Below are 13,040 nucleotides of genomic sequence, written 5' to 3'. Positions count from 1 at the left end.
GCTGTTATATATCTTCTTCAAAACAACACCAGGTCTTCAGGGTTGCCTGCTACACTGTGTTTAAAGTAGACGGCTTGGCAGGTAGTTTCTTTGAGTATCTGTAGAGGTTACCACACTTCTGTTGATTTTTAGTTGTCAGACTTGTCCTTGTTTCTTTATGTAGTTGACAGCCATGAAGTAAAATTCTTGTTTTAACACATCAAATATCTGGTTAACTTAAGCTTAGGTATCAGTGTAAGTATTAGTTAAAACAACCAGAGCTTAGTATTGTAAAAGCACCTGAACAACCTTCATCAAACTGATCAACTCGTAAGCATCACTTATTTGATTGCAGTCAAATCATCCTTTGTTGTGTTTAAATAACATTATTCATGCATGGTTTATAAAATGTATTAAATACAGTCACTAAAAGAGCTGCACTTCTGCACCATGGCATTAGAGGCCAAACTGGTCAGGTGGTCACTAATCCCAATGTAAAGATATTACAAACAAGAGGCCATCAGTAGAATAAAATATATATACTCAGGAAAAACCAAGAAATAAATGAAACTGTCAATACTAAATACTCAATTAAAAGTATTTATTAATTACAAGATAGTAATAGGATAAGCATTTATTTCAGTTTAGGCATTAAAAAGCATATAGAAGTACACACTTGGTAAAAAGAACATAAAAATTATATATAAAATAAACACTTAGAATAAGTACAGTGTAATAACTACTTCAAATGGTCTCTTAATAGTAATATTCCACCTAAAATACAATGACTTCATATGTACTACCTGTATAGCCTGTAGTATCAGAAAGTTTCAATGGCCTGAACTTGTTCCCTGTGAGAACGGCCGGAGAGCTAGGCATCTGTGGTCAGAGCTCGTTTATCTGAGCGGTGCGTCTCCTTTGCCAGCAACAGATAAACACTAACACTGAAAGATGAAGAGTTACTGATTGAGACCGAGCAGAAAAAATACAATTTCCTCTATTAAGTGGAACAGGAAAACATCTAAATCAGTATTATTCTCCAAGATCTCAGTAGAAAACAGGAGAAAACAATGACTAAACATAATGCAACGTACAGGTTTAGACTTTGACATAAACCATTGATAGATCAAAATCACTTACCACCTGTGACACAAAGTATCAGCATCAAACGCACTATCAGAAGAACCTGATGAACTACAGGCAGATTACTTAGCAGCACTGTCTGGCCACCATACTTTATCTAGAAAACAATTATGACACTGCTATTGAAAAGGAAATAAAGGAGTGGAAAGTCTGAAAAGAGCCCTCAGTCAAATATCTATTTACTGTGTTCATCAATAGTTAGAAGTACATTTCTCTCTTTGAAAGTAAAACTAAACTAGCTCAAGTCTGACCCAGTATTTTCTAGTTTAGTGGAAAGTTTTACCTCTATGTGCTGAAATGTAAAGCTGGATGTGCTATGTATGTCACAGGTGAAAAAGTCAGTCTGGTTGTCAGCTTCTTTCTCTTCCATGATGCAAGGGTATTTCTTTCCGTCTTCAATACCCCACACTAACAACTCTGCTGCTGTCATCTCTAGTTTATCTGTCTTTTTCTGAAATGATGAAATGACAAATGCTTGATGTTTGCTCATCTGTTAAAAAAAATATATATATTAAAAAATGTTTAAAAAAAAAAGTTGTACCTGTAGAGTGATGCGAGACCCATCCCTTGTCCTCACAGATGTGAAGGTGGTGAACACAGGGTCTGGATAGTAGGTTATTTTTGCGGAACAGGCCAAGGATTGATTGGCTACTTTCAAATACACAGTGCTGCTCGAAGTCGTCTGAGGCCTTAAAGCTGCAGGTGTGTCGTAGGAGAGTTTCTGTGGGGAATTTACATCTGTTATATCATTCATTAATACACAGGATAAGATGTTACAATCCCTTGTGCATGTTCAGGCAAATCACATTTAGAAGCTTAGTCCAATTGAAAAACCGACCAGCAGGCTAGCAGTCAGCTACCAACTAGCAACCAACAAGAAGACACCAGCTAACTAGCCTTGCCAACAGCAAGTAAGAGGTGATGGGACATGCAACTACACTTCAACCAACACTTCTCTCCTCTGCCTAAGAACAGAAGTAAAACACTTATAGATTATCGAATACTTATCTACTTCTCATCTGCATGATTTGGTCAAGTAGAAGCACTTTGATAGAGAACAAAATTGGAACTAAAATTGTGGTACACCAAAAGTAGTGTGAAGTCTGGAAGTTGTCAAGAAAGTTCTTTCAAAAGGGTAAGAATAAAAGAAGGAAGTTCCTTTGATGCCCAACCAGGACAGACAATGCACTGCATGAACTGCATTTAGGTTTAAAGAAGTTTCAAAGATACTGTGAAGCTAAACGTGGATGTGAAAATTGACAATTACCTGCAAAAATATTTTTATTTAGTTTTATTTTAAAATACATTTTAAGTTTAATTTACTTTGTATTTAATTCACAATCAAATACAATGTACTGTAATGGAGCCAAATATCATAACATATCACATAATGTGACGTAACAAAGGGACATCGTGTCTAGAGACCCACCTGACTGCTGCTGGTTGTGGGAAGTTGGACTTCCGTCTGGCCGTGGCTGTGTGTGTGATTCCTTCCACAAACTCCAAGTGGAACCCCATGAGTGTGACCTTCCTCTTCCCACTGCAGGACATGGAGCAGTAGCCAATCAGAGAGAAGGGATTTATCCCGGGTTCTTTTGGAGGGCCTACCACTATGCATCTTGTTAACACGATTAAATTAACTAATTAAAACCCACCTGGCCCAGGTGCTGCTTGGTACAATGTCGGTGCAGGATGGTGCTGATCTATAGGTGATTTTAGCGTTGCCGTTGCAACTGCCATCTGGCAGTAGAACGCATGCTTTGACGAAACCTTTCTTTTCTGTTGTGGGAATGTGGAACGTCAGACTCACATCAGTCTTGTTCCATACAGGAGATCTGAGAGAGAAACACATCAACACACCATCATCACAGTAACAACGATGTGGAGAAAACATGAGTTTCTAGTGTGGCCATGATCTTAGTTGTCTGTAAAGTGACTCACTCTTGTGGAGTACAGTCCAGGTCTGTCTGGATCCTCACTCTGGTCACATTAATGAGGTTCTGACCTGACAACAAGGCATGGTTTCTACCGTAGAAAGACACAACACTGGGAGAGATGGAGGAGATTTCTGGCTTCTAACAGAAATAAAACACACAAACATCAGCTTTAAAACATCACCCTACTGATGTTATAACATTTACTGAATGGAGGAACAATGTGTGTAACAGTGGAGGTTCAGACTCACAGAAAAGTTCATCCCAGGCTCCAACTTTTGACAAACACTGTCCTGCAGGAAGAAGTGGGGGAATAGATTCAGAGCTGTAAAGTTACTATCAGAGTGGGTTCAGGTTTTATTGTGGTGAATGTTGGCTTAGGTCAAAAACTAGTTCATGTGTATTTTGTGCTTGTTCAGTGTGTTAACGAGCATCTCTCTCTCTCTCTCTCTCTCTCTCTTAATAATGTCTTAATAATATTGGGTTGATGTAGCATTTTAACACATCAGATAAGGAGATAACAATAGTCATTATTACATTATCCACTCCTTCATTAGACCATGAACATCTGTTTATGTTCCATCCACATCCAGCCTTGATACACTGCTGACACCTGAAGAACAAACAAACACATACTGATGTTGGTAGTCAGGACCATAAAAAACTAATATATGGATCTAAGACACATAAAATTACATTAGTATATAATAATATAGTTTACAATCAAATATCTTTAATGATGACAAAACACTGACTATGGTCAACTGATGAAGCTTTTTAGCTTTTATCAAGAACAAGGGAACTGATTTTCACGTTTCATTATTTCTATGATATACTGTATATAGTTTAATCACAGCATGTTTCTTTGAATTCTAGAAAATAGGAACAAACTTACAAGACAGAAGTTGGAGGTCCACTGATGTCAGAGCAGTTGGTTAGTTTCAGACGCTCTGAAAGGTTCGTCCTCCCAAGTCTCATCTTTACAGTGACATCCAGGCCTGTTAGAGAAAATAATATGATGAACTGCAGAGTCTTGACCTCTGACACGTGAAAACACTGATTTGTCAACTGGTTGGTGGGAAATGTTGTAAATTAATGATCAGGTCTGATTCATGACAGCATAACATCTACAACTCCTCCTTGACTGTGAGATTTGAAGTAAACTGGATTATTTATTTAAAGCTACTGACCGTCAGCAGGAATTGAGCCATGGGATAGGCTGCAGGTGCATTGTGGGAACAGAGGACGACTATTTTGTGGACAACGTTCTCCAGATGATGGAAAGATTTCACAGGTAAAATTATCCTCTGTCAAGTTGACAGTCAGGTGGGTCTGGATCTTTAGTGTGATCTGAGAAAGGAAGAGAGATGAGTGACAAACAACTGATAGTTACAGTTGTACAGTGTTAATGTGTAACCTGTACCTCTCCACTGGAGTTCTTTAGAACTTTGTGAGAAATGATTTTCTATTCGTCCGGAATAGATAACCAGTCAGAATCTTGGCAGTCGTCTTCAAATGTGCACCTGGGAAAAGAGAAATGTCTTATAATGAAGTTCATGATGGGTTTTTGAAGATGTCAGATGCAGATGTTGTTGCTCTGACCTTTGTTTAGAGCCACACCAGACACAGTATGGATCCTGTGCAGACAAACACTCCTGTACATTTGTGTATGTGCTGCACTTTGATACAGACACACGCTTCATCTGGAAAACAAGTGGAGACACTACAAAATACAGCAAAATGTATGATACTCATTATTACACAGGATGAGATGTTACAATCCCTTGTACCAAGATCTTAGACAAAATACATCTAGAAGCCCAGTCCAACTGAAAAACCAAACAGCAGGCTAGCAGTCAGCTACCAAGTAGCAGCCAACAAGAAGACACCAGCTAACTAGCCTAGCCAACAGCAGTAGGTAAGAAGTGATGGGACATGCGACTACATGCCTATGGAGGACCAATTCTGCCACAATAAAAAAACAGATAAATAAATGAATACCTTCAGATATATGCTATAAATAATTAAATACATAAATACCTAAATATATGACATAAATGCTATTTATTTATTTAACCATTTATGTATTTACTGATGCAAGCCATGAAATGTTATTCAGATGAGATCGAAGAGAGCACGGATCGACTGAACATGCCTTGCTTTTCACAGCCAGCCAGGTAGTTTGATTTGAAACGGCACAGCAATGGCAGGCAGGAGCCGAAGCGTTTAGCTGATGTGCCAGAAAGTAACACTGTCAGTCAGGACTATTTACCTTTTGCAGTCGACCCTGTCTGATGGCCTGTTGCATTTAGCGTTGTGCACCAGCACAACTGTAGACCCTATTTGAAGGAAGTGGTACATCGCTTGGAGTTGCCTGTGTTGGCTCCCATAGATACAATACAGAGTAGATGCCACACTGACTGCTACAACCTGTAGGAGCTGACCACTGACATATATACGTGTATATGTATAAATGTCCATGGAGGTGATGCGCCCTGTGGCTGCCATCTTGGACCAATCATCCACTCCATTCACTCACCTGTTTAAAAGGAATTCATGTGACCAGAACTTACAAGATTCTCAAGATTTCCTGCAGTTTTCTTTGCTGCAAACATCAGACATGTGACTATCTTAGAGGATTATTATTTACATTGAGAACAAGTGTTTTCATACTTTGTACGCAGTAGGCTTAACAGTGATTAGTAGTACTTTTGAGTCTGTGTCCAGGTACATGATGTTTGTAGTGTATCACATAGTACACGATTCCCGAGCTGGAGCAGTCAGTGCTGTGTCGACTCTTTATTATGTCCATGAATGCGGCGCCTTCCCTTTATTGTAGGGGAAATAAGTTATTAAACATTTAAGTCTAATTATTGCATTCACAGATAGGGGGCACCGCTTACTGATGAAAAGTACACTTTAAGAACTAAGCAATTAATATTGGATCAAAATGAATTATTAGTTATTAACCAGTCTCATCATATCTGAGGGGGCAGCTCTCAGTACAGTGACCATCTATTGCCAGCTCACAAGGACCTTACTGACAACGACTTAAGTGAGATATATCATTCAAGATGGCGCCGTACTGATGGATGCCTGTCGCAGCAGCTCCGTGTATTACGGTCGGTGTTTTTTTTAATTTTTTTTTATTACGTTTGCTGTTTATTTTTTGTGTTTATTTTTGCACTGTCCCGCGCATCTCCACAACGCAAAAAGTGGAGATACTTTTGCAACAACACTTTTTGCTACTTTTAATTGCACTTCGGTCTCTCATACAGGCACCACTCGCCGGCATTGTTTACACCCGCGACCAGCTGATGGCCCTGAGGCATACCACGATGTTGGCCGGAGAGAGACCTACCATACCGGACCAGCTAAAGAGGGGGCTGCAGAGCGGGGGTGAAACGAAAGACGGAGAAGAGAACGTTTAAGCCCTTCACCCCAGCAGTTATCACTGGAAACGTGAGGTCGTCGGCGAATAAAGTGGACGAACTGGAAGCGCTCGTCAGGACATAGAGGAGTACAGATAGTCCAGTATCATGTGTTTCACGGAAACGTGGCTGCACGAGCAGACACCGGACTCCAAAGTCACCATCCCCGGCTTCCAGATGATTCGAGCCGAGAGACACCTTCGCGACCGGCATGTAGAAAGGGGGCCTTGCCATGCTCGTGAAAGACAGGTGGTGTCACCCCGGCACGTCTCTGTTAAAGAGCGGGTTTGTTGAACCGGACATCGAGGTCTTCGCTGTCGTCCATATTATTTGCCGAGGGAGTTTACCGGTGTCATCGCCATCACTGTTTATATTTCTCCATCTGGAAACGCAGAAGCAGCGTGTGACGTCATCCACACTGTGACTGCGGTACTACGAACACAACAACCTGGGGCCTTCATCATCATCACAGGTGACTTTAACCATGTGTCTCTGTCATCCACACTCCCAACCTTCTTCCAGTTTGTCACTTGTGCCACCTGTGAAAATAAGACTTTGGACCTGCTGTACGCAAATGTTAAGGATGTGTACAGCTCCACTGCCCTGCCACCAATGGGCAGGTCAGACCACAACCTAGTTCTGCTCTCACCATCATACAAGCCTGTGGTTCAGCAGCACCCAGTCACAGTGAGGACAGTGAAGAAATGGTCTCCTGAGGCCATGGATACACTGCGTAGAGTGCTGGAGGCCACACACTGGGATACTGGGATGCTCTTTATGAGCCACATGGTGGGGATATTGATAGCATGACAGACTGTGTCTCTGAATACATTGGGTTCTGCAACACCATCCCCACTAAAGAGACCCACTGCTACCCAAACAACAAACCATGGGCAACCAGCGACCTGAAGGCCCTTCTCAACAACAAGAAGAGGTCCTTTAGATCACGGGACCGAGCAGAACTAGCTTTCGTCACAAACCTTTTCACACCTCCCGCCCACAGGACATCCTCTCATCATCCCACCAGTTCCTGCAGCAGACACCTCTCTGCACTACCCTCGTCACCTCTACCCTACAACCCACTGCTGACATCCCCCACCCCCCAGTCTGGACTACACATCACAGCCAGCCAGGTGAGGAGAGAACTGGAGAAGCTCAAATTCCAGAACGTATCAGCCCTCATAGGTTGAAGGCATGTTCCAGTCAGCTATGTGAAGTTCTCCAGCAGTGCTCTGGAAAACATCCTGCCTGGTCCCAGTGCCCAAAAAAGGACGTACTGCTGCACTGGAGGACTACTACTCCTCCCTGGACAGACCCAACACCTCAGTCCGGATCATGTTCTTCGACTTCTCCAGCACCTTCAATACCATCCAGCCCAGACTGCTGAAGGCCAAACTGGAGAACATGCAGGTTGGTGCTCCCCTCGTCACTTGGGTTGATGACTATCTGATTGGCAGACCGCAGTTTGTAAGATTACAGAACTGTGTGTCTGATCGTCTGATTAGTAACATCGAGGCCCCCCAGGGAACTGTGCTGTCCCCCTTCCTCTTCACCACATACACTGCTGACTTTCAGTACTGCACTGAGTCGTGTCATCTGCAGAAATTCTGTGATGACACGGCCATTGTTGGGTGTGTTGAGAGGGGGAGGGAGGCTGAGTACAGGGACCTGGTCGACCGCTTTGTGAAGTGGTGTGGGGAGAACCACCTGAAGCTGAATGTGACAAAGATGAAGGAAATGGTGGTGAACTTCAGGAGGAAGTGGAGCTGTTACCTGCGTACAAGTACCTGGGGGTCTCACTGGACAATAAACTGGACTGGTCCACTAACACAGAGGTCGCCTACAAGAAGGGTCTGAGCCGGCTTTACTTTCTGAGGAGGCTCAGGTCCTTAAATGTCTGCAACAAGATGCTGCAGATGTTCTGTCAGTCTGTTGTGGCGAGCACCATCTTCTTTGCTGTGGTATCCTGGGGTGCGGGCATCAAGGCAAAGGACGCCAACAGACTGAACAAACTCATCAGGAAGGCAGAGTCTGTTGTTGGCTCTAAGCTCGTCTCCCTGGAGGAGGTGGTGGAAGACAGGATGCTGGCAAAGCTGCTGGCAATCATGAACAATCCCAGTCACCCCCTCTACAAAACACTGGACAAGCTAAAGAGCAGCTTCAGCAACAGACTCATTCAACCCCACTGCTCTAAGGAACGATACAGGACATCGTTCCTCCCAACCACAATAAGACTTTACAACTCATCTACCTCTGTCAGATTCACAATCACAGAACTGCACTGAATCTACCTGTCACCTTTTACTACCTGTCACCTTGTGCTTCAAGTATATCTTACATAATCAAGTACTTATATGCATATATTATACCTTAACAATATATCATATTATTGTATTATAATACATGTTTACATATCATATATTGTAGTTATGTACGTATGCTCACCTTGCACATATGACACATTTCTGTGTTTATTTTTATTATTATTTTATTATTATTATTATTACATACTGATGCTGCTGCCATTATTAGTACTATATACTGTTATATCATCAGTACTACTGACATCATCTTGCCACTGCACCTTATCTACTTGTGTATCTTGTGTTTTTTAAGTGTCCTTGTCCTGTGTTTCTAACTTTGCTTTTATTTTTACACGTCAGTATTTTACTGTATTGTATTTTATTGTATTCAAAATACCGGACTGCTATGACAGCCTTATTTCCCTTAGGGGATGAATAGACCAACCAACCAACCAACCAACCAACCAACCAACCAAGAAAGAAAGAAAGAAAGAAAGAAAGAAAGAAAGAAAGAAAGAAAGAAAGAAAGAAAGAAAGAAAGAAAGAAAGAAAGGTTGATTATGTTCGGGCTACTCGAACAAGTCTAACAACTCTTGCTTTGAAGAATATAAATGTATTATAAACGTAGTTCCACAGAGGTTGTCCTGCACACAGTCTCAGGCCTCCACACCCTTGCTGTACATGACCTATGATATCTCTTTGCCTGAGGGCAGCCTTTTCCTACACTAAGTCTTTTTGATTCCACTTCCTCCCTGTTTTAACCGTGGGCGCTACACTAAATGAATAGTGAGTGAGTAAGAGCAGTACCTGGTTTCTAAATGGCACGTAGACATGTTTCTGATCCACTTGATCCAGTTGCATTTTGGGAAACACTTGGCGGTCGTCATTGGCCCTGTAGAGCACCGTGGGACAAGCAGGGTGATAGTTCCTGTCCACAGCAAGCTGACAATAATGGTGTCATTTTATTACATACCTGCATAGCTCTGATCAATATAGAAAATAGTAAAATTTGTCAGATTCTTCCACATTCAGTTAGCTCCAACCATGAAAATTATGTTAAATAGTTAGGAAATAATTGTGCAACTAGATTCTAGTTGCTTGCATCTGCAAGCAACTCCATAATGTTTCAATCTATGAAAAGCTCAGCACCAACTTTGGGTTGTTTGTTTATGCTTTTGCAAAAAGAATGATCATTAAGCTACTACATGTCAGACTCTGGCTACACATGCAGTAATAGTTTGTGGAATCATTGTGTGCCTCTAAACATTCTACATTCTGCATCAAAAAAGACTCGAAATATCAGCTGATTTTATCACTCTCAAAAAAGCATCACCTTGCATCATTCTCTCACTCTCTCTCTCAAATCCTTCACAATAGACAAAGAGAACCCAATCAAACAAACTGAACAAAAATATTATACTTGTGTGTATTTCTTTATCCGACATATCTGTGAGTTGCATCTGCTCAGAAATGTTTCCATTAAATGTAATGAGTCTCAAGTATTGTTCACTGCCCTGTTTTGGTTTAAATAGGATTTGTCATGGTCTAATCTCCTTCTGATCTGGCTTACCAGACCATTGATAGCGAACAAGAAGAACCAAATGAATTTTTTGGAATGACCAAGTCAAACTCCAGATTGAGTAGAAGCAAGCAATTCATGTGAGGAAACCCACCAACATCTCAGAAATTAAGCGGTTCTTTCCTGAGCAAAAGGCTAAAATTCTTCCAAGCTGCTGTTGATGACTGATCATCGGTTACCGGAAACATTTAGTTGAGCTGTTATTACTGTCCAAGGGGCTCACGGCAGATACTGAAAACATGGGTTCACATACTTTGCAACTTGCAGATATGATATATTTCCTTGATCAAATAAATGTATAAATATTTCTGTTTCATTTGGTTGAGTTCTCTCTATATCTGGACTTGTATGCAAATCCACTTTTGATAACAATTTTGATGCAGAAATGTAGAAAATTCTGAGAGTAAAGCTCCTAAATGGCACTTGATGTATTAATATTAGATCTGCCATGGACTCAACAAAGTGAGGCCTTTTTCACCCTATAAGGCAAAGTTTTACAACAAGTAGCGAACGGCAATTTAAATTTTGTGGTCTGTATGTGAAGTGATAGACAGGATGTGGAACCAATAGGTGAAAAGAGACACACATCTGAAAACAGTGCAACTTGAGTACATAATTTGATAGGAATTCAATTTTCTTTTTATAAGAATAAAGAACACTGCCCTACACAAAATGTATAAAGTGCATGCTAATATTTGGACATGTTTTTATTTTACAAAAATATCAGCTTCTGTATTTAAATGTCTAATCATGTTTGATTTGAGTAATTTTAACAACTAGATCACACTCAACGACACTTTAAAAACCACACTGATGAAGGAGTTACGCTATCTGTACGCATTCGATTCTACTTACTTTTAGTGTGGTTTATTATTACAAATAACATAATTAGCAAGGTTTCTGTTTTCTGCCTCATATAAATTTAGCCTCTCCTGTCACCTAGCAATTTACAACAAAATAAATGTTGTAATAAGTCAGGCATGCTTTTCCTTGGCCCGGTAAAAACAAGGCCTCATTTCCTGGTTGTGGTAGGATGAGCTTTTCAACTGTGATGTGCCTAAGACATTGTTATTGTCAGTGCTAATCATTCACAGGTGTCAAGGAAACCAAGATGCCAAATCTTTTTACTCACCTTAATAAGCTGTCCATCTCCTGTACCAATGAAGAAAACCATCCATGTCTTCTGCCTCACTGCCAGCACAGAGGTCATGTAGGGCTGCCTGAAGAGAACTGCCTCTGGTTTAAGAGTCTTAGGCTGAGAAAGAGACACATAGAGAATCAGGGTTGGATCTAAATGGTATTTAGATTCCTGAAGACAGAACTCTGCTAGCTGTTTCATTGACGTACTTAACATGAGTCAATATAGGGTGTTTCTAGTTTTGTGAGAACCACACTATAATGAACTGATGAACATTTATTTTGCATGAATGACCAGAGAAGGAATACTGTGAAAGGTAGAGACAACATCTAATCTAATCCCCATTAAAACATTCTTTACCTGGTTCTTGTTGGGACTATCCACATAGTAGAAGTCTGGATCCTTATCTTTGTCTAAACTGAGATCAGGACTGATGTCAAACACCACCAGCTCAGTGTTGATTTGTTCTCCGTCCACACTGAACATTCCGCTCCAAAGAACCGTCTGTCCACCTGGGATGACCGAGGAGGCCAGAAGTCTGCTGCCTTCACAATCAGAGACACTGAGAGTCGCGCCCCGTAGAGACTTGAGAGTTTGGGTTTTACTTGTTTTGCCTTCAAGCCAAATGAGACGGACTTTGTTGCTGTTAGCGCCACTTCTTACGTTGGAGAGCAGATAGATGATCGAACTGATCTGAAATCCGTCCACAAACTCCACACCGCCTTTACTTTTGATCGTAGGTGTGCCTGATGATCCACCAGTTACAGAAAATATAGTTGTCTGGTCTTTGTGATCCGCATTTTGAAGGTTGATGGTCTCAGCATCAAAGGAGCACGTGCTCTTTTCGGGCTGCATCGCGGTCAGAATATAAGTCTCTGTCGATGGATTCTTCTTGACATCCACCAGAATACCAACGAACGGGCTGTTCCGTCTCTGTGGTCCCACCAGGACGTGTTCTTTGTACAAAAGGTTAGAGATGTTCTTCAGGTCCAGAACCTCGCAGTAACCACACTCATTGTCAGTCACACCGCAGATGATTTGAGCGCCATTCTTAACAAATGGTAATAATAAGTTGATGCTGAAAGTTGCGTTCCAGTCTTCTCAGAGACTCGGTCAAACTTATCGTCCGTCGAATCTTTACCGAGCTGCAAGATTCCTCTCAGGCTCAGACTGTGGATCAGAGTCAGGTCGTGGCTCAGCTGGTACAGCTTCTCCTCTGTAGCGATATAAACCGTGTTGTCGGACACTGAATAGTGGCGGATGTCTCCATCGAAGGCGAAACCTCCTCCATCCTCCTCCAGACACCGACCCTGTTCTCCCCAGAGAATACAAAGCAGACCGAGCAGCAGGATCATTTTCCAGCAACGGTGCCAGCTCTGGCTGTATACCCTCAGACAATGAAGCTCTGCATAGCGCTCTGATCTCTGATCACTGCGTCTCTAGAGCCACGCGTAAAAGCGCAGCGCGACTCTGAAAAGAGAAGTGGGAGGAAAGAGAGTGCAGATTGACACGAACAGCCGCAATGAGGTGTTT

General features: G+C 41.6%; 1 pseudogene; it reads right to left on the bottom strand.

The window, feature by feature from the left end:
* Window positions 1-713: 713 nt before the first annotated feature.
* On the bottom strand, window positions 714-12,945 carry LOC124999767 (annotated as a pseudogene).
* Between the last annotated feature and the right edge of the window lie 95 nt (window positions 12,946-13,040).

This window comes from Mugil cephalus, chromosome 22, assembly GCF_022458985.1.
Source record: "Mugil cephalus isolate CIBA_MC_2020 chromosome 22, CIBA_Mcephalus_1.1, whole genome shotgun sequence".
Taxonomy (NCBI): Eukaryota; Metazoa; Chordata; class Actinopteri; order Mugiliformes; family Mugilidae; genus Mugil; species Mugil cephalus.
This window is presented reverse-complemented; position numbering and strand designations above follow the sequence as displayed.